Raw genomic sequence first — 22,223 nt, 5'->3', positions numbered from 1 at the left:
AAATCTTTGGAATGTAGCAAAAGCTGTTCTCAGAAAGAAGATTATAGCAATACAGGTCTGCTGCAAGAAACAAAAAAAAAATTTCAAATAATCTAACCTGACATCTAAATGAGCTATAAAAAGAACAATAAACAAAACCCAAAATCAATAGAAAGAAGGAAATAATAAAGAATAGAGCAGAAATAAATGAAATAGAAACTAAAAAACAAAAACAAAAACCCAATATAACATATCAATAAAACCAGGAGCTAATTCTTTGAAAAGATCAACAAGACTGATAAACCTTTAGCCAGACTCATTAAAAGAGAGAGGGAGAGAAGAGAAAGAAAGAGTGAGAGGAAACAAAATCACAATGAGAGAGGAGAAATAACAACCAACACCACAAAACTATAAAGGATTATAAGAGAGTAGTATGAAAAATTATACATCAATAAGTTGGACAACCTAAAAGAAATAAATTCCTAGAACCGTATCACTTCCCAAAACTGAATCAGGAAGAAACAAAAAATTTGAATAGACTGATTACCACCAATGAAACTGATTCAGTAATCAAACACTCCCAACAAACAAAAGTCTAGGACCAGATGAATTCACAGGAGAATTCTACTAGACATTTAAAGAAGAGTTAATACCTATTTTCAAACTACTCCAAAAAAAGAAGAGGAAGGAAAGTTTCCAAATATATTCTATGAGGCTAGCATTACTCTGATACCAAAACCACATAAAGATACCACCAAAAAAGAGAACTACAGGTCAATATTTCTGATGAACACAGATGCAAAAAGACTCAACAAAATATTGGCAAACTGAATCCAACAATACATTTAAAAAAATCATTCACCGTATCAAGTGGGATTTATTCCAGAGATGCAAATGTGGTTTAATATTCACAAACCAATCAACATGATACATCACATCAACAAGAGTAAGGATAAAACCATATGATTTCAAGAGATGCAGAAAAAGCATTTGACAAAGCACAACATCCATTCAAGATAAAAACCCTCAACAAAGTAGGTTTAAAAGGAACATCAACACAATAAAGGCCATATAAAAAAAAAAAAAACACAGCTAACATCATATTCAATGGTGAAAAACTGAGAGCTCTTTCTCTAAGATCAGTAACAAAACAAGTTCACCTTCACCACTTTTATTCCACATAGTACTGGAAGTCCGAGCCACAGCAATCATACAAGAAATAAAAGGTAGGACACCTGGGTGGCTCAGTCGGTTGAATGATGGACTTCAGCTCAGGTCATGGTCTCACAATTCATGGGTTTGAGCCCCACATTGGGCTCTGTGCTAACAGCTCAGAGCCTGGAGCCTGCTTTTGATTCTGTACCTCCCTTCCTCCCTCTCTCTCTCTCTCTCTCTGCCCCTCCCTCTCACAAATAAATATTAAAAATAAAAAAAATTTTAAAAAATAAAAGGCACCCAAGTTGGTAAGGAAGAAGTAAACTTTCACTATTTGCAGATACTATATATAGAATATATATATAGAGAGAGTATATATATAGATAGATAGATAGATAGATATACAAAATCCCAAAGACCACCAAAAAACTACTAGAACTGATAAATGAATTTGGTAAGGTCACAAGATACAAAATCAATGTACAGAAATCTGTTGAATCTATGCACTGATAATAAAGCAGCAGAAAGATACATTAAGAAAATAATTCCATTTACAATTGCACCAAATATAATAAAATACCTAGGAATAAACTTAACCAAGGAGATAAAAGACCTGTCCTCTAAAAACTATTAAACATTGATGAAAGAAATTGAAGATGACACAAACAAATGTAAAAATATTCCATGCTCACAGACTGGAAGAACAAATATTGTTAAAATGTCCGTACTACCAAAAGCAACCTACAGATTTAATGAAATCCTTTTTGAAATGCCAAGAGCATTTTTCACAGAACCATAACAAATAATGTATGGAACCACAAAAAAATCCAAATAGTCAAAACAATCTTGAAAAAGAAGAACAAAACAGAGGTATCACAATCCCAGATTTCAAGATCTACTAGAAAGCTGTGGTAATCAAAACAGTATGGTACTGGCACAAAAACTGACATATAGATCAATAGAACAGAATAAAAAACCTAGATATAAACCCACAATTACTTGGTCAATTAATCTTCAACAAAGAAGAATGGTAAAAAGATAGTCTCTTCGAAAAATGGTTCTGGGAAAATTGGACAGCTACATGCAAAAGAATAAAATTGGACCTCTCTTACAACATACACAAAAATAAAAATTCAAAATGGATTAAGGACTTAAATGTGAGCTCTGAATCATAAAATCATAGAAGACAGCACAAGCAGTAATGTCTCTGACATCAACTGTAGCAACATTTTACTAGATATGTCTTGAAGCAAGAGAAACAAAAGCAAAAATAAACTATTGGGAATACACCAAAATAAAAAGTGTCTGCGCAGCTAAGGAAACCATCAAAACTAAAAGATAAACTACTGAATAAGAGAAGATATTTGCAATTGGCATATCCAATAAAGGGTTAGTATCCAAAATACAGAAAGAACTTACACAACTCAATGCATACACGAAAACAAATAATCAATTAAAAAATGGGCATAAGACATGAATCAGACTTTTCTCCAAAGAAGACACACAGATGGCCAACAGACATATGAAAAGATGTTCAACATCCCTCATCATCAGGAAAATGCAAAACAAAACAATGAGATATCACCTCACACCTGTCAGAATGGCTAAAAATCAAAAACACAAGAAACAAGTATTGGCACAGGTGTGAAGAAAAAAGAATCCTTGTTGTACTGTTGGTGGGAAAGCAAATTGGTACGGCCACTGTGGAAAACAGTAGAGTGGCTCCTCCAAAAATTAAAAATAGAACTACCATATGATCCAGTAATTCCACTATTGGGTATCTACCCAAAGAATATGAAAACATAATATGAAGATATAGACACCCCTATGTTTACTGCAGTATTATTTACAATAGCCAATTTACGGAAGCAACCCAAGTGTCCACTGATAGATGAATGGATAAAGAAGAGGTAGGGTGTGTATGTGTGTGTGTATGTACACATATCTTTATACTTATATATGTGTGTGTGTGTGTATATATATATATAATGGAATATTATTCAGCCATAAAAAAGAATGAAATCTTGCCATTTGCAACAACATGAATGGATCTAAAGAGTATAATCCTAATATCAGAGGAAAAACAAATACCATTAGATTTCACTCACATGTGGAATTTAAGAAACACAACAAAGAGAAAAAAGGGACAAACCAAAAAAGAGACTCTTAACTATAGAGAACAAATGGATGGATGGGCGAAATTGGTGAAGGAGATGAAGAGTACACTTATTATGATGAACACTGAGTAATGTACATAATTGTTGAATCACTCACTGTATTGTACACCTAATACTAATACAACACTGTATGTTAACTATACTGGAATTAATATTTTTTTAAAAACTAACATATATATTTAAATCTTATATATAATAAATATCAGTAGACAAACCCCACATAAACAAAAGTTCTTTAAGTTGTTAATAACTCATGAGGTGGTCTTGACACCAAAAAGTTTGAGAAATGCTGATCTGTACGTACGATATATACACAAATAAGATATGATATTTTAAAATAGCCAATTCCCAACTATCCTCTAGCAGCAAATTTTCCCTCTACATTTATTGACAGGGCTCTCATTCAATCACACAGATTTGGTTCAATTATTTATTGGGCTCCCGCTATGTGCCTGGCACTTGGGGATAAACGATGAAAGAAATTATATTATTTTGGCTCTCACAGAGAATATTTTCCATACCTTTGCTACATTTCGGTTCTCTCATCTCTATCAGATCCTATATAACAACCACCGTTGGCTGAAAGAATGAGGAAAAAAAACCAACAATCCTGCAATAGTCATACTATCTAATCTAAATATAAAATGGACAAATTTAGTAGGGACCAGGCTGGAAAAAAAGGAAAAAACACTGCAGTTCTAGGTCAGACCCATTACTCTGTTCCAAGTAAATTCTCAAAATAACCAAGATCCCCATAATATAGTATAATACACATATACAAATGACCTGAGAATTTAGCCTCACCTCTTTTCACATTTAAAATACAAAAACCCAGGGCGCCTGGGTGGCTCAGTCGGTTGAGTATGGCTCAGTCGGTTGAGTATCTGACTTCAGCTCTGGTCATGATCTCATGGTTTGTGAGTTCGAGCCCTGTGTCAGGCTCTGTGCTGACAGCTCAGAGCCTGGAGACTGCCTGCTTCAGATTCTGTGTTTCTGTGTCTCTGTCTCTCTCTCAAAAAATAAACAAACATTAAGGAAATATATAAGTGAAAAAATAAAATACAAAAACCCCAAGAACCACTTTTACAAATACAAGGCAGATCTATTGTAATCTATGAAATCCAGAAGAAACTATGTTACATTTGGTACCAGTTTGGCCTCTGGAATAGAAGAGGCAGGGTGAGGATCACAAGAACATAATGTTCCCTACTGATAGGAAATGAAGAGCTAAACTAAAACTTGACTAGAGGTGCCCCTAGTCTTCTACTTAAGGAGAACTGAAAACAATGAACAAGACTAGGAATAATAATGGGGGGGGGAGGGGGAGAAGCCCTAGACACAGGAGTCTATGCTTACCCACCATCTAGTTATCCTGAATACTTGCTCTTCCAAATTAATTTCAAGGAATATATCCCTATAAAAGTGTTTTATAGCTTGTGAATCAGGATTATTATTTGGTCTAAGTATGAAATTTTCACAGGGACAAAACCTTCCCTGATACCTAAGAAACTCTTAAAACTGGTTAACTCTAAGTGAGGATCCAGGAGAAAGCAGATTTTTCTGTGGATATGTTTTTGGATTTCCTTAAAGCAGAGGGCCCTCATCATGTTCTGAGGAAGAAAAGAAACACAAGAAAAAACAAATAATTTTGAAAAGTTGCCTTCTATATGCAATGACTTAGCTAATTTAAGCTAAGGCTGTAAAGGAAACAAAGATAATGACTTTTTCTTTCATTGGAAGCGTTTATTGACTCCTCAATGCAGTGTCGTTGCTGCCACTTTGTGGATCCTCTTAATACCTTGTACTATTATTCACGTATCTGTCACTCCATGAACAATAGGGATGATGTTTTAGTCCCCTATATAACCTTAGTCCATGCATAGTACACACTAGGTGCTCCAGACCTGCTTACTAACTCTAACTGATGGCCCCATTGATAAGTGTCAGAATCCAANGAGGTTAACCATTCCTAAGCAGATAATTTATTCTGACAACATGTAAAATAACTAACTACATAATAGTTAAAAGCATACATCTGCATTTTATAATTTAAAACAAGCCTGGAACTATAAAGAAATTCTTTAATAAAATACTCTTATAGGGGTGCCTTGGGGGTTCAGTCGGTTAAGCGTCCAAATCCTGATTTCGGCTCAGGTCATGATCTCTCAGTTTGTGGGTTCGAGCCCCACAATGGGCTCTGCACTGATGGTGGGGAGCCTGCCTGGAATTCTCTCTCGCCCTTACTCTCTGTTCCTCCCCCACTTGTGTTCTCTCTCTCTCTCAAATAAACTTTAAAAAATTTTTTTAAATAATTCATCATACACAAATGTAGCATCTATACAAATTTTCAGAGATGCATCAATTGAATAAGTGTAGTCCAATTTCATTTATAACCAATCAGAAAATAAAGCATACTAAAGTAGAAGTTAGAGGTCAACCAGCCTCATGTTCTTCAAATTTGTAGTAATGACCCCTTAGTAGGTCAAAGAAAAAAAAAACAATCTGGTGGGTTGGAGCTAGCATTTTTTAATAAAAACCAAACAGGACTGAATTAAAAATAACAGAAGTGTTGAAAGCAGTAAGGGCATTATTTAGTGAAACTTACGTTTCATTTATATTTATACATCTATGTGTATATTATATCCCTATGAAAAATAAATCTCTTACTGTAAGTGTCCTAGTCAAAAGAGTTTAAGAGGTTCCCAAGCTTTTTCAGTTCACAGAACTCTCAGTGTCTCAGTAATTTTTTCATGGTTCCCCCTGGGCACCAAAAAATACCTACTAGTTCCATTTATTACATCCATACAATCTATTAAGTATTTGTGTCCTAACGACTTAGTAGCAGTTTGAAAAATACATATAGATTGAAAGAAATATTTTATTACTAAATAACCACAATTACTTATTAATGGGATGAATGCACCTACTCTACACAATTTCTCAAACCCTGAAATCCCTTTGGACACTGCCACTTTGATTTACCGTTCACACAGATTTTTGCACAGTACTTTTTTAAATCACAGTAGGCCCCCCACCCCCAACCTAGCTTTTTGAAGACTTCCTGTCATATAAAAGAATACAGCACAATATCACAGACACTACCTGAAACTAACACTTTGAGCAGAGTCCCACAGATGTCAAATATCACACGGATACCCCACAATTGTCAAATATTGCTGTGTTTCCCTCAAAAATGTTTAAATATTCCACAGTGCCTGTGTGAGCTCACTATAGTGCTCAAAGGTACCTGACAGCACAGTTTGGGAATCCTGGGTTTAAGGAACAACTGCTAGCCTGTGTACTTACTTTGCAAATTAAGAAATGATACTTAAGGTCACGAAGCTAGTAGAAAATAAAAACACTTAAGGTTTAACCTTCCATCAACAAAAGTTTTGAAACAGAATCTAATCATGTGATACCATGTGGATGAAATCTACAGATCTCTGAAAAGTAACTAAATTAAAAAATACATTTAGGGGCATCTAGGCAGCTCAGTCGGTTGGGCGTCTGACTTCAGCTCAGGTCATGATCTCACCATTCCCAAGTTCAAGTCCCACATCCGACTCCGTGCTGACAGCTCAGAGCCTGGAGCCTGTTTCAGATTCTGTGTCTCCCTCACTGTCTCTGCCCCACCCCCACTCATGCTCTGTCTCTCTTAAAAATAAACAAACATTTTTAAAAAAATGTTTCCAGAATACATTCATATGACTGTATAAAAGAAAATTTGTTTTGATTTTTAGAGAAAAGTTTCAAAAATTATAAAAGTGGAACTTATAATAAATACAAAAGTGTCTAAAGTAAAAAAAAGGAGTCATCCACTCCCCAAGGGATAACACAGCTAATAGTTTAACATACATATATCCTTACAGACCATTTCCTATGCACATACTAAATCATAACAGAATCAAACTAAATTTCTTTGCCCGTGCTTGTTTTTTCAAAACTGAATCATAGTCTATGGTGTAATGGAACTTCTTTTTGCACTCAGTATTATGTCATGAACATTCTTCCATGTCAGTACATAATAGTAATTGCAAACACTTAAACATTTATGTGGTGATTACTATGCTTGCTTAGGGCTTAAATAGTAACTCATTTAACTCGCACAACAGCCCTGTCAGGTGAACTATAATTATATCATTTATAGATGAGTTTAAGTAATTTGCTAATGGCTGCATCTAATAAATGATGCAGTTGGGATTTGAACCCAGAAAGTTAGTTGCATGGTCCTTGTGCTCAATGATACACTTAGCTGCTTCTCATGAAGTAAATATAGCTATCCCTCAACCTGTTAACAAGTGCATAGCACTTCAAAACATAAGTACACTATAATTAACTCTTCCTCTACATTTACGACTATTCCTGACATTTAGGACTTTTTATTTTTGAATACTATTGGCATTTACTTGTAATAATGTTAAAATGAACTCCTTATAGATTTGCTCTTGTGCTTTTGTGTTAAAATTTCTGTAAGATAGGGGCGCCAGGGTGGCTTAGTCGGTTAAGCGTCCGACTTTCGCTTAGGTCATGATCTCACAGTTCGTGGGTTCGAGCCCCGCGTCGGGCTCTGTGTTGACTGCCAGCTCAGAGCCTGGAGCCTATTTCAGAGTCTGTATCCCCCCCCTCTCTCTGACCCTCCCCTGCTCACACTGTCTCTCTCTCTCTCCTAGAAATAAATAATAATAAAAATATTTTTTAAAAAAATTCTGTAAGATAAACTCCTAAAAATGAAATAACTCTATCAAATATCCGCACCCTTAATTTTGATAGAGAATACCAAATTTCCTTCCAGAACACTGTCCTAGTTGTACCCATTTACAGTCCCAATGACAGAGGGGAGGGTTGAGGTTTATTGTTAACAAATATTTCTGATTCATGGGGAGGTCTATTTTGAATTTTTAATGCACTCTGATGTAGAATGAACAGACTGCCAGGTTGTTCCCAATCCTCCTCTGATTTGATGGTTATCTGACTTCAAAGAAGTGTAGACTTAGCAGCTGTATAGTGAATTCTTCATCCAGTTATGAAATCAACTCTAGGTGAGATATTCCCCTATACAATACTGTTCACTTCTGTATAAAACGTGGGAATTAGACTACCTGGCCTTTCAGATTTAAAACTCTCAATGCTGTAATTAAGAAGTGACTTAAAGTTATTAAGAGCCTATAATTATGGTACTAATTAGGTCAGGACCTTAAACCTTCTATTTTCTTTAAATTATAATAACTATTGCCAGACACCCAGCAAATCATTAAAACAGCCAATAAAGCTTTCTGGATCCACCTGTGGCTTATTCTCAGTGGCTTTTTAATCCCAAGCTGTCATTCCCTGCCACCTAGGAAATTTGAACATATCTCTGGAGTATATTTCTAATAAGATTTGACGTGTGCCTAGGAACCTGAAGCAGTGCTGTGTTTTGTGTTTTAAATATTATGCCAAGACTACTCTTAAGTCAATTTATTCAACTAATATTCATTGACTGGTTTACTATGTACCAGCTACTGGGTGCACAATAGTTAACAGAGAACCTCTGTCACCATGGAACTTACAGACTAGACAAGAAAGGCAAATCACAAACCAAAATAACCACTAGTCAATGGAAAGTTATACTTGTGATAACAATAAACAAAAAGCTATTACTGCAGGGGAAAGAAACCAATATTCAATCTTTTGATTATTTGTGGGGTTTTTTTTTCTTTTTACTATCTGCAACACTAGAAGTTGTTTGACATGAGAAGAAAATGTCAATAAAGAAACTATTTCACAAACTCTCCCACACTGCAAAAAATAGCAAACACATGTGTAGATGGCAAGTTAACTTTTTAAGTCATCAAGACTAGAACAAAATCACCAAGATGTTTCTACTTTTCCATTACGCTACTATGTAGCCCAAATATTGGTGGATCATAACTAAGAGTATAAATGATTCGAATTATCAAAGATGATAGAACTATGAGGATCCAAACAAAATGAAAGATGACAAATCAACTACAATTTCTTAGGAATACTGTTCAAGCAAAAAGTACATACAGCAGTAAAGCCATTCATTATAATTCATCCTTGTTCATAATTAACAAAATTATTGAAAATATTGTTTTTAAAGAACAATGATCATCAGCATTAAGGAGTTAATGGAATGTCAAAAGGAACAAAAATAGAATTTTTTTTAGATTTTATAAAAGCAAGTTCCAGAAGTATCTACTTAATATTCAATTTAAAACAAAACTAATTCTACAATGTTAATTAGGCTTGTGGTGATCATTTCACAATACAAACATATACTGAATCATTATGTTGTACACCTGAAACTAATATAATGTGTCAATTATACCTCAATAAAAACAAAAAACACTTGTTCAGGAATAAGAGCATTATTCATCACACTTCCTTGTGTCAATTTCCACAACTGCAAAACAAAAATATTTGCCAAGCCTACCTCACATTGCTATGAATACTAAATAGAATAACGTATGTGGTGACACACCAAAAAATGATGTCAGTTATTTTAAACAGTTGCTTCTTTTTTGCTGCCACTGTAACTTATAGCAATTTAACAAATAACAAAATTGATTAAATGGGGACTTCATCTCCTTTCATCTGCCCATGATACAAGTGTTATAAAATGGGCAAAAGACTGGCAATCAAAAAAAAGCATTAAGAAAAAATTCAAAACTTCATAATTCCTAAATTGATTACCCCCACAGGAGGCTGGCTGTTTAAGTGCTAACACTCTTACATAACAATACATCTCAGAGACTCAGAGAAATTATCTCACATATGTATAAAATTGTTGACTTATTAGACGTCACCATCATGACAAACACAAGTCCTGCTACTGACTACGAAAAAATGAGATACATGTATTTATCCACACAATGTATTTTAGCTTGATGTTTATTTTCTGACTAAAGCATCTTCAATTCAATTCAATGCCTCAATGGTTCAGATTTATTTTATTATACTGAATGGAGTTCATCAATTGAGCACACCAAACCTTATTTCATGTTACACATCCATGGGTTTGAAGCAACTTCTACCATCGGTCTAACAACCAATCTCCCAAAATCACAATCTCATGTTATTGCCAGCACACTGCCTTGTTTAAAAACTGTATTTTAAACCAAGAAATTTTTAAAGTGGAGAGCAGCTCTCAATATTTTATCATTGCTCCTACAAACCGTTTCAGGCTGTTGCTAGGTCCGCCTAACATAGCCTTTCCTTCAAAACCTTTAAATACAAGAGGAGGAGGAATCGTTAACATGGCAACATAACCATTAACGACTTTTCCAAATTCAAAACAAGGATCGCCATCAAAACAAAAATATCAAACAATCAGGTGGAGTGTATGGATACTGATTACTACTGCTGACAACCTGTCATATAGGATCTTTTCCTTTATGAAAGATTTGCTACTACGCTAAAACCACATTAAAAGCTTATACTTATTTGCAACTTCCTATCTGAAAACTAAAAACCCAGAGAAATTCCAAACCGTATTTGGAACATTAGTTAGGTATTATTTACCATGTTGGGCTACATTTAAAAAGAGGGCGGGGGGAAAATAGACAACTTGGAAAGCGTAAAGCTTTTTAAATCTCCCACTAAATCATTTGTGAATAAATCGGTAGACTACATTCTGCAGCTGCTAGACTGGAGGAGAAGATCAAAGTTTTCCCTATACTTGAGAATGCTTATCCCCACCAAAAAGGAACAGAAACCAGTCATCCTTGCCACTGGAGCCAGTTGCCCCGAAATTTCCTAAAATATGCCTGATCTGCAAGTGAAGGAAGAGCACTTCTCCGGAGACCAAAGGCGAGAGGTATCTTACATCTTTCGCAGACGAGAGGAGGGGCTGGGAGCAGGGAGAGCACTAGCAGGTAAGGAAGGAAATCCGTCTTCGGCAGGCACCGGTGGGACCTGAAATCCAGGGCTCAGGATGGCCCTCCCCGCAAAGACTCAGGACACGGGGAGGTTCCCCGAGGGGGACGCCAGGCTGGGCCAGGGCTCCCGGCGCCCCGCCCCGCCTCTCTCGCCGCCACCGGGGACCCGGGACNCCGTGGCCCCAGCCACGTCCTCCCGCGGCTCACCTGAGAGTGTCGCCTCCGCCCTCGGCTCCCACGGTGCATCCCGCGGGGCCTGGCGGAGGGTGCAGTGATGCCGCCCCGACCGGCCCCAGGGCTGCCGGGCCTGGCCTCCCCGCTCCGGGGACGCACCGGGTGCCCGCCTCGCACTGGCTCCCGGGATCCGCCGGGCTGCAGAGACGGAAGGAGAGGCGGAAAGGCTGCCTCCCCTCCCCCACAGCAAGCCTCCCCCTGAGCTGCGGCTCTCTGCAGTTTCCTCTGGCGCAGGTCCGGCCCCGCTCCCCCGCCCGGGAGTCACTTCGGCAGCGGCGGCCCAGTCGCCATTACAGCCCAACAACTGACACGGAGGAGGAGCGGCGCCGGCGGCAGTGGCAGTGGCGGCCGCGCGAGGCAGGGCGGGAGCTGTCGGGGCCCAGGCAAACCTCGCGAGAACTGTCCCGAGACGGTTCCACAGGAATACAACCTTCGGTTGGGGCCATGTTGAGTGTGGCCATAGGTACGAGAGAGAGGAAACGAAGAAAGGACCCTCGAGGGCGCCATGTTTGGTGTGGCGAGTTTGTGCCTTGCAGGACTCGGGAGGAGCCAAAGTAGATCCGCAGCGGAGACCTCTCTCCACCCCCACTCCCCCGCCCTCCTTGCTCGGACGCTAATTGGGCCTTTTGGCTGCGCATTTCACCCCGGGCCAAAAAAAAACAAGCTGGGGGGTTGACCAGGATGAACTCCGAAGTCGAAATTGCAGCTTCTCAGAGTTTACGATGTTTCACCAATTGTCGTCCAAGTAAATCTTCTTTACCCCGATCAGTTTCAGAGTAATTGCAGCGCTGCGACTGCTGCAGTTACCCACTGCTGTCACTGTGGCCGTTTTGTTCGCTAGGGTTACGATTGCGTTCAGCATGCAGGCTGTCTAATGGCTAAAGAATCCAGAGCAAGTAAAACGGAGTTTCCTCCCGTTAGGTCTACGTCTGTAGACCTGTGCTTTCAGAGACTTTCTGTGATCAACATATCTTCTAGTATCTTTATCCTCTTTCCCTAGCCTCCGAACGGTGAATTCTAATGTGTGTCAGGACTTAGCTTAAATGACATGTCTCCTGCAAATAAATAATGCCACCTTCCGCTAGGTGCTCACTTCACACAAGCTCTCCGCCCAGCACTTTCCTCCACCTTCTGAACTCCTATAACTGTTTATCCAGAGACTGTTTCTCATCTTTAGGTATCTTGAAGACACTTGTCTCTCTGTACCCCAGTAGGGCCTAGCTCAGTAACTGGGACATTTTAGGTGCTCGATAACTGCTTATTGAGTAGATCTCAGTAAAAGCAGGAGGCAGTAACTGCTCCTTCTTTGTAGGGCTTTTAACTGTGCCTGAATAGGATGTAAGTGGATGTGCAAAAATGGTCCTGCACATATGTAAAATGTGTATTATGTCCCCAGGAAGCTGTGCTATAGAGAACAGGAAATGGGGCTCTCCCAATGGTGCCAGCGGCAGCGAGAAAAACAACATAAGGAAAGAGTTATTTTCCTCATCCTTTCTATGTAAAACAGTGGGATAGATGTTTTTCATATGTTATTTTACTGAATTTATACAACCACCTTATTAAATACTATACTCACGGTTTTTTTTAAATTTTTTTAATGTTTTATTTATTTCTAGGAGAGAGAGAGAGACAGCGTGAGCAGGGGAGGGTCAGAGAGAGAGAGGGAATCACAGACTGAAACAGGCTCCAGGCTCTGAGCTGGCAGTCAGCACAGAGCCCGACGCGGGGCTCGAACCCACGAACCGCAAGATCATGACCCAAGCGAAAGTCGGACGCTTAACCGACTAAGCCACCCAGGCGCCCCTATACTCACGTTTTTAAAAAGAGGAAATGGGAAGGGGACGCCTGGCTGGCTCAGTGAGTGGAGTGTGGGACTCTTGATCTCGGGGTTGTGAGTTGGAGCCCCACTTTAGATGTAGAGACTACTTAAAAATAAAATCTTTAAAAGTGGAAATGAGTTGTGAACAGGTAAGTAATTTGCTCATTATTATACCATCAGTAAAAGGCAAATATAAGATTTGAGGTCTCCATTACTCTAAAGCCTACTTATACTTCTCCACCCCCAAGCTGCCTCCTGGGCAGCAGAGAAAACACCAAAAGTTTCTGTCGCTATGTGGGGAGCAATATTATCCTCACATCAGCCTATGCACAATTTCCATCTCTCATACCGCATGCTGGTCCCTGCCTCTCAAACACACCAACCTCTCTTCTTTTTGACATGTTATAGCTCTTATTGTTTATACCCTACAGATTGGCTCTTGCAGTATTTTACCATACTTGACTGTAATGAATATGAAGTTGCAATTATTGAGTGAGGTCCTGAGACAAACCGATAGCAGCAAGTAGAGTAAAGTATGAGACAGGTGTCCAAGAAGCACATTTTCAAAGCAGTAACATGACACNTAAAAATAAGTATTTTAAAGCAGAGATTAGGTATTTTCCTTAAAAAAAAAAAAGAAATTAAAATTGAAGGAATCCTCTTGGAAGGGTGGCCTGCCAGGGAGAGTGGAACCCAGAGAAAGACAAGTTATTTGGTAGGGTGCAGAAGATGAGGGGACATTGGGAGTGGCCAGCTGAAGGAGAAGCAATCAATAACATTTCACAAGCAAGAATAGAATGGTCAAAAATGTGAAAAGAGAGAGGAGGAGATTTAACTTTTTTTAAAGTTTATTTTGAGAGAGATTATTATTATTTTGAGCGCGCGCTCAATTGGGGGAGGGGCAGAGAGAGAGGGAGACACAGAGGTTTGAAATCACAAGCTGTGAGATCATGACCTGAGCTGAAGTCAGACGCTTAGCCCACTGAGCCACCCAGGCGCCCCTGTAGCAAAATATTTTTAAATGCCAGAGAATAAAAAAGAGTAAATTCAGAAATGTGATTACCTCTGAGGGAGCAGAAGGGGAAGTTATATGTGGTACAGATGAACTTGAAAAGCTTGATGGTGATGGTGGTAATGTTTTATTTCTCAAGCTAGATGTAAGTGTTTGTATTGTTATTCTTCATAGTTTTTGTATTTCCAAAATATTAAATGATATTTTTTTTAACATAAAAATAAATGAGAATTTTAAAATACATGTAGGGACTAGGAGGAAGAACACTGCAGACAGAAAAGTAAAAGAACACAAGAATGTAATTTTCCTCAGTAGAAACGATATCCTACTGATTTAGGGCTCAAGAAACTTTTGAACTTTTGAACTTTGTAGCACTGAACAGAAAAGTACACTCTTTTTATCGGAGTCTAAGCCAAGGCAAGAGAAAGAAAAAGCCCCAGCAACTTCCTTGGAGGTAAATTAGCCACAGTTCACACAAAGAGCAACCACCACCAAAGGGAAGTTTGTGCAGAATCAGCTCCAACCTGTGTCCTGCCTCCAAGCTACTGTTCCATAGCAGCAAAGAGAGGTCATCTCCTCGCCTCAGCCCAGCCCTCCTCTATGCACAGTCCTGGGAGAGGAAGGTAGGTCAGTGAAAAAGCAGTACAGCTGGTTCTAAGTAAAACAAAACCCCAAGTTAATGCTAACACTGTTCAATTTTTTTGTTAATTCAAGCCAAACAAGTTACTCTCTTTTTTAAAAAATTTTATTTATTTTGAGAGAGCGTGAGTGGGGGAGGGGCAGTGAGAGAAGGAGAGAGAGGATCCCAAGCAGGCTCCACACTGACAGCGCCAAGCCCGATTCAGGGCTCAAACTCACAAACCATGAGATCATGAATCTCAGAGACAACCAACTGAACCACCCAAGTGCCCCTTTGTCCCCTCTTCTTGAGCCTAGATGGAACTTTACAACCACCTCAACCAAGGGAATACAACTGAGATGATAAAATGTGATTTCAGAGGTTAGGGCATAAAAAGCAATATCATTCTGCTTGGTGTTCTGTCTCCAGGGACACATGCCTTGGAAATTCTGTCTGATGAAAAAAGTCCAGTTGAAGCTCTATGCTGGAAGACCATATAGAGACAGAATGCCCGAAGAACCCCAGGTATTCCTCCTCCCAACTAAGTCTTTCAGCATTAACTACCAGACAAATGAGGGAGTGATAATTCCAGATGATTCTGGACCCTATCTGTATTAGTCAGGTCTAATAGAACCGATAGGATGTGTAAATGTGTGTGTATATATATAATATATTATATATGCATATTATATATATACACATATGTGTATATATACATATTATATGCATACATATGCATATAATAATATGTATGTGTATATGTGGATATTATATATACACATATATGTATATATAATACACACATGTAATATTATAATATGTGTGCAATATATGTGTCATTTAATGTTAATATATATACTGTAACATATATACACATACATTTTCACATATATATACACTTTAAAAAATATTAAAAAGTCTGACTTTTTAAAAATCTTAAAATTCCCACTCCAACTACTCTATAAATACAATTACAATTGATTTTGCATAAACCAGTTGCTAAGAATGAAAACCTGGTGATAAAACAGAAAAGAAACTTCCATGTTTGAGTAGCAGGGCATTGTTGATCCAACTACATCGTCTCTCCCTCTGTGTCTCTCTCTTTATACACACACACACACACACACACACACACACACAAACACTTGTTTTGTCACACACACTTATGTGGTTCACTCTTGTTGTCTCATTTGTTTTAGGCAGGAATGTTACTACAACTTTACAACAACCAGGAAGGTGGGGAACCAATCAGAATGGAGCAGGGCTAGAGGCTTCTCTCTTCGGTGGGTATAAACACCTTAGTTGTTAGATCTTGGCAATGAGTTTGCTGAGGGATAGCAGCTATTTAGAAACCAGTATAGAACCATGTTTTTTATTTATTTAAATTATAGTTAGTTAGCATGCAGTGTAATATTAGTTTCTGGTGAACAATTTAGTGACTCAACACTTAACATACAACAGCCAGTGCTCATCACAAGTATACTCCATAATCCTCATCACCTATTTTGCCCATCTTCCCACCTACCTCTCTTCTGGTGACCATCAGTTTGTTTTCTATGTTAAGAATCCAATGGGGCACTTAACCTCAGTCAGTTAAGTGGCTGCCTCTTGATTTTGGCTCAGGTCATGATGCCGGGTTCCAAGCTGAGCATGGACCCTGCTTAAGATTCTCACTCTCCCTCTTCCTTCCCCCTCCCCAGCTCACATGCATGTGTGCTCTCTCTCTCTCTCAAAAATAAAAAATAAATCATTTCTTGGTTTCTCTTTTTTTTCCCCCTATGATAATTTGTTTCTTAAATTGCACATGTGAGTGAAATCATATGGTATTTGTCATTCTCTGGCTGATTTTTTTCACTTGGCATAATACTCTCTAGCTCCATCAACATCATTGTAAATGGCAAGATGTCATTCTTTTGATGGCTGAATAATATTCCATCGTGCATATATACCACATCTTCTTTATCCATTCATCAATCAATGGACATCTGGGCTCTTCCATAATTAGGCTATTGTAGATAATGCTCCTATAAACATTAGAGTGCGTGTATTCTTTTGAATTAGTATTTTTGTATTCTTTGGGTAAATACCTAGTAGTGCAATTGCTGGATTGTAGGGTAGTTCTATTTTTAACTTTTTGAGGAAACCTCATACTGTTTTCCACAGTGGCTGCACCAGTTTGCACTCCCACCAATGGTTCAAGAGGGTTCTGCTTTCTCCACATTCTTGCCAACACCTGTTGTTTCTTATGTTTTTGATTTAACCATTCTGACAGGTGTGAGATGATATCTCATTATACTTTTGATTTGTGTTTCCTTGATGACGAGTTAGGTTGAACATCTTTTCATATGTCTGTTGGCCATCTGTATGTTTTCTTTGGAAAAATGCCTATTCATGTCTTTTGCCCATTTTTAATTGGATTATTTGTTTTTTGGGTGTTGAGTTTTATAAGTTCTTTATATATTTTGGATACCAATTCTTTATCAGATATGTCATTTAGTTTAGAACTATTTTAATATTTAAACAACCAAACTCATGCAGACTAGATGTCAGCTGAAAATTAGGTATGATATTATTGCAGGGTTTACAGTGGGCTTTACCCCACTGGTTTTACCATCATTATAGCCGTATAAGAAAACATGAGAAAAATTTGCCTTTGGTAAGAATGCACTGGACCATGCTAGCAGAGTCTATTTTTTTACTGAACAAACCTGTCAGTATAAGTGTATGCTTAACAACATTGTGTTTCTCATGCTTGATGCCATTCAGTCCCAAGTCTATGACTCAGATAAGCAGAATTGCCCTGAGATTTTGAGACTCCGTGAGAGGGCACATGAGGAAGCCTATTGCTGTCAGCAATACGTAATGTGGAATGTACCTGAAAGTTCTTTGAGGATTCAGCCATTCATAGTCACAGATTAAAATACAACAACCACCACACCAATAAGGGAGCAAGCAGTATTTGTCTACCTCATTGGAAAAGAGGAACTTGGGATTTGAGCTCATTCATGACTCAGAATCACATTCTTCTTAAATGTAAAAAGTTACCTGACCATTGCAAAAAGCCATAGGGTGAAAGGAAAGAAATTCTAACAAAACAAGTTCTAGTAAAGCTAAAATAGAGCCGTTTACTTCACTTACTTTACTTCTAACCTCTTGAGTAAATATTAAAACAGAGTGGTTCTGCTTTATTGCTAAGTAAAAGGTTTATCCTTCTCTGGAAAAGTCAAGACATCACTCGTAAGAAAGAAAACAGAGAGGGGTGTCTGGATGGCTCAGTCAGTTAAGCATCCAACTTCGGCTCAGGTCATGATCTCGCAATTTGTGGTTTTGAGCCCTGCATTGTTCTCTGTGCTGACAGCTCGGAGCCTGGAGCCTGCTTCAAATTCTGTGTCTCCCTCTCTCTCTGCCCTCCCCTACTCATGCTCTGTTTCTCTCTGTCTCAATAATAAATAAACATAAAAAAATTTTTTAAAAAAGAAAGAAATCAGAGAGACTTTCAATGAATTTAGCAGCAAGCAAGCCTAAATAAATAAGCACAAACTTATATTTAGATGGTCTGGGAATTTATTTTCCAACACTAAAAAAGATCTTAACCCCCTTCCAAATAATCTATAAATACAGTTAACATTGATTTTGCACCGACCAGTTGCTGAGAATGAACACCTTGTGATAAAACACTGCAGGGTTTATAAGGGCTTGAAACTTTCATATTGAGTAGCAGGACATTACTGATCCAACCTCGATGTGATTCCAAACCCTCTACTTACAAGGAATTTAACCTAGATGGATTTAATGTTAGCAGAGATTCTGATTTTACGGTATGTATCCTTTTTTTTTTTTTTTGACATATAGGATATGGTTTGAAGATTTAATGGAACTGTAGGGCAAACAGTTAAATCAGTGGTAGGATCTACACTTTCTCCCATCCTGTTTTTGAGTTACTCATTCATAGTGGTTGGTAAAGTTAGCTAGAATTTAGGAAGTACATCTTGTATTGTGTAAAGTTAACATAAAAAGGATAAACATGTCCTTCACAAATGGCATGTCCTTCCTCATGATCACAAATAAAACAAACCTGTTTTTAGGGGCGCCTGGGTGGCTCAGTTGGTTGAGCGTCCAACTTCGGGTCAGGTCATGATCTCACAGTTCATGGGTTCGAGCCCCGCATTGGGCTCTGTGTTGACAGCTCAGAGCCTGGAGCCTGCTTTGGATTCTGTGTCTCCCTCTTTCTCTGACTCTCCCGTGTTCATCCTGTCTCTCTCTTTCTCTCTCTCTCTCAAAATAAATAAATTAATTAAAAAAAAAACCAGACTCTTAAATATAGAGAACAAACTGGTAGTTGCCAGAGTTGAGCTGGGTGGCAGTATGGGTAAAATAGGTGGGGGGTTAAGAGTACATTTATTGTGTGCTCGCTTCGGCAGCACATATACTAAAATTGGAACGATGCAGAGAAGATTAGCATGGCCCCTGCGCAAGGATGACACNGGGATGAGCACTGGGCATTACATGGAAACCAACTTGACAATAAACTATTTAAGAAAATTTTTAAAAAAAGTACATTTATTGTGATGTGAGCATTGAGTAACGTATAGAATTGTTAATAACTGTATTGTACACCTGAAACTAAACACTGTATGTTTTATCCTGGAATTTTTATAATAAAAAATAATATAACAAACATAACCCATTTAACCTAGTACTATATATTTAGCTGTAACAGTTAATAAAAAACTCATTGAATGGATAGATGGATGAATTCATTCTATCAATGAAGTAGACTGGGAGAACTAGGTGGAAATTTAAGGAAGAACAAAGTCCACTCCTTAAATGTGTGGATGTTCAGCTCAAAGAAACTTTTTGGGATTGAATTATCTGGAAGATTGTTTCAAATCCACATTTCACTTTTGATGGCTAATCACCCTCCCCCTCTTAAAATGAACAATTAAGTGCTGTTGGAATAGAGCCAAGCAATCGGTTTAGTGAGTTTCTTCTTTTTTCTGTTTCTGATAAGGTCAAAAGCAAACTAGGATTTAGGACAAACCTGACCCTGACTTCTTTTTTTTTTTTTTTTTTTAAATGTGCAGGGCAGCACCCAGGAAGTGGGGTGTGGGGCGTGGCAAGGCAGGGACATCTCCTGGGCCCAGGGCGGCCCTGGGGGGCAGAGTGGTCATGAGCTCGTTCCCCTGGAACACGGGCTCGGCGACGGCTTCTCTCCCAGGAGTCGTGCCCCTGGGGTTCCCCAGATGCCCGGTCAGGGCTCCGCGCCCAAGCNTAAGGGTTAAAATCATTGACTAATTTCTTGTAGCAGTTATGAGATATTGGAAACAATGAGTATACCTCAAAAACGTTTGTTTGTTGGTTTGTTTTTGATTTTTTGTTTTTCATAAGGATGCTAGCTGGGCTTGAAAAAACACTAAAAAATTTTTTTAAGTTTGTTCATTTTGAGAGAGAAAGGGAGGGATAAGGAGTATGCGCTGAAAAAAACATTTTTTAATAAAAGCATTGTTGGGGCACTAGGTGGCTCAGTTGGTTAAGTGTCTGACTCTTGATTTTGGCTCAGGTCTCATAGTTCGACGGTATGAGCCCTAAATTGAGTTCCACACTGACAGCTTGCATAGCCTGCTTGGAATTCTCTACGCCTCTCTCTGCCTTTCCCCTGCCTGTGCCCTTTCTCTCTCAAAATAAATAAACTTAAAAAAAAAAGCATTCTTGAGTGTAAAAAACCAACTTGCTTAAACAATGTAGCCGGACTTTTATGTAAATAAAAATCAAAATAATTCTATACATATTCTGTGTATATATATATATGTACATATATATACCCACAGTACATAAAAATTATAAACTCTTGGTGTTGGGGAATGGATCGAGATTAGGTGAGGCTGATCATTTTATTTCCAGGATTTGCTTCCATCTTCTCAGGTTTCCTCAACAAAATTTATGAGTGGACAAACAATATATTTAAATCTAAGCCCTACTCTTTCCCATTTTCCCCAAATTAAGTTTTATACTTGTTAATAAGAAGAGTACTTCTGAATGCGTGATTTTGAAATGTTTTTAAGCTTTAAAAATTATATTTTCCTATGTTTATCTCCATGAATCTTCAAGGACTAATCTCTTCTAATGTTGAGCACCTTCTTTTAATATTTTGTAATGCCAAAAGTATTGGCATTTCCTTTAAACAACTTAGCTAACAGACATGGTAATCCCTTTACTGTACAAAGGCAACCACTTTTTTCTCAGAACACTCTAGAGAGAAGAGTATCTCTTTTTAGGGCATCCCTCTGTTTCGATGCTGTTTTATGACCAATAATACACACGAAATATGCAGTGGACATCTCATACCAAAACAGCTGCAATTAAGAAAAGTTAAAAAATGCTAAAGAATATGAGTTAGAATAAGGTTACATGTAACCAAACCGGGTTATATTTTGCAAGGGGTGAGCCTCCCTATTTACAGGCTGTGGAAAGTTTTAAACTCTTGACAGGAGACTTTCTGTGGCCTTTCCAAAAATAGAAAAAGGCAGCTGGGTGCCCAGCCTGGAAGAAGACCCACAGGTTTAAATGAGGCTTATCAGCCACTAAAATCACTCCTGGAATCCCAGGATTGGGTGCTTCCCACCTGTTGAACAAGAAATGAGAACATGTGAGCATTTGGTTACAAATCCTACCGCATTAACAAAACATTACGCGGGGGCAAAAGCAGCTGCAACTGCCTTACAGAAAACTGACAGGCAGGAGTAAGAGTGATGGTGAAGAGAGCTGGGTTTGGAAATATGAGTGATTGCATAGATTAAGCATGAATTGAAAAATTTGTCCACTCTCACACACTAAAAATGGAGGTGGTGGGGGGTAATGGACCTGGGGAGCTCAGTCAGTTAAGCACCTGACTTTTGATTTCTGCTCAGGTCATGATTTCACAGGTTTGTGGGCCCCCCGGTGGTGGGCTCTGTGCTGGGCATGGAACCTACTTAAGATTCTTTCTCCCTCTCCCTCTGTCCCTCCCCTGCTTGCATATTGCGTGTGTACACATGCATGCTCTCTTGAGAAAGAGAGAGAGAAAGAGAGAAAGAGAGAAAGAAGAAAGAGAGAAAGAGAGAAAGAAGAAAGAAAGAGAGAAAGAGAGAGAGAGAGAAAGAGAGAAAGAGAGAAAGAGAGAAAGAAAGAGAGAAAGAAAGAAAGAGAGAAAGAAAGAAAGAAAGAAAGAAAGAAAGAAAGAAAGAAAGAAAGAAAGAGAGGGAGGGAGGAACAAAAATAAAAATTTGTCCAAACATATATACCGTTTTAATACATACTGATAATTATTTTACATATTTAAGTGGTTATAACTAAAACATACATATTTTAT

General features: G+C 38.3%; 1 protein-coding gene and 1 non-coding gene across 2 annotated transcripts in view; one reads left to right on the top strand and one right to left on the bottom strand.

The window, feature by feature from the left end:
• The window catches only part of CEP350 (centrosomal protein 350), a 148,450-nt gene extending 136,711 nt beyond the window's left edge, over positions 1-11,739 (bottom strand). The window contains exon 1 of the mRNA XM_077763223.1: positions 11,399-11,739. The gene's annotated coding sequence lies outside the window, so the exon portion shown is untranslated. The remainder of the gene's footprint in view (positions 1-11,398) is intronic.
• A 7,541-nt stretch (positions 11,740-19,280) lies between these two features.
• LOC144230968 (U6 spliceosomal RNA) lies at positions 19,281-19,383 on the top strand. The gene has a single exon (XR_013334936.1). It is a non-coding gene; the product is annotated as a U6 spliceosomal RNA (small nuclear RNA).
• Positions 19,384-22,223: the final 2,840 nt, after the last annotated feature.

The sequence above is a fragment of the Crocuta crocuta genome, unplaced genomic scaffold, assembly GCF_008692635.1.
Source record: "Crocuta crocuta isolate KB4526 unplaced genomic scaffold, BGI_CrCroc_1.0 scaffold3, whole genome shotgun sequence".
Lineage (NCBI taxonomy): Eukaryota > Metazoa > Chordata > Mammalia > Carnivora > Hyaenidae > Crocuta > Crocuta crocuta.
This window is presented reverse-complemented; position numbering and strand designations above follow the sequence as displayed.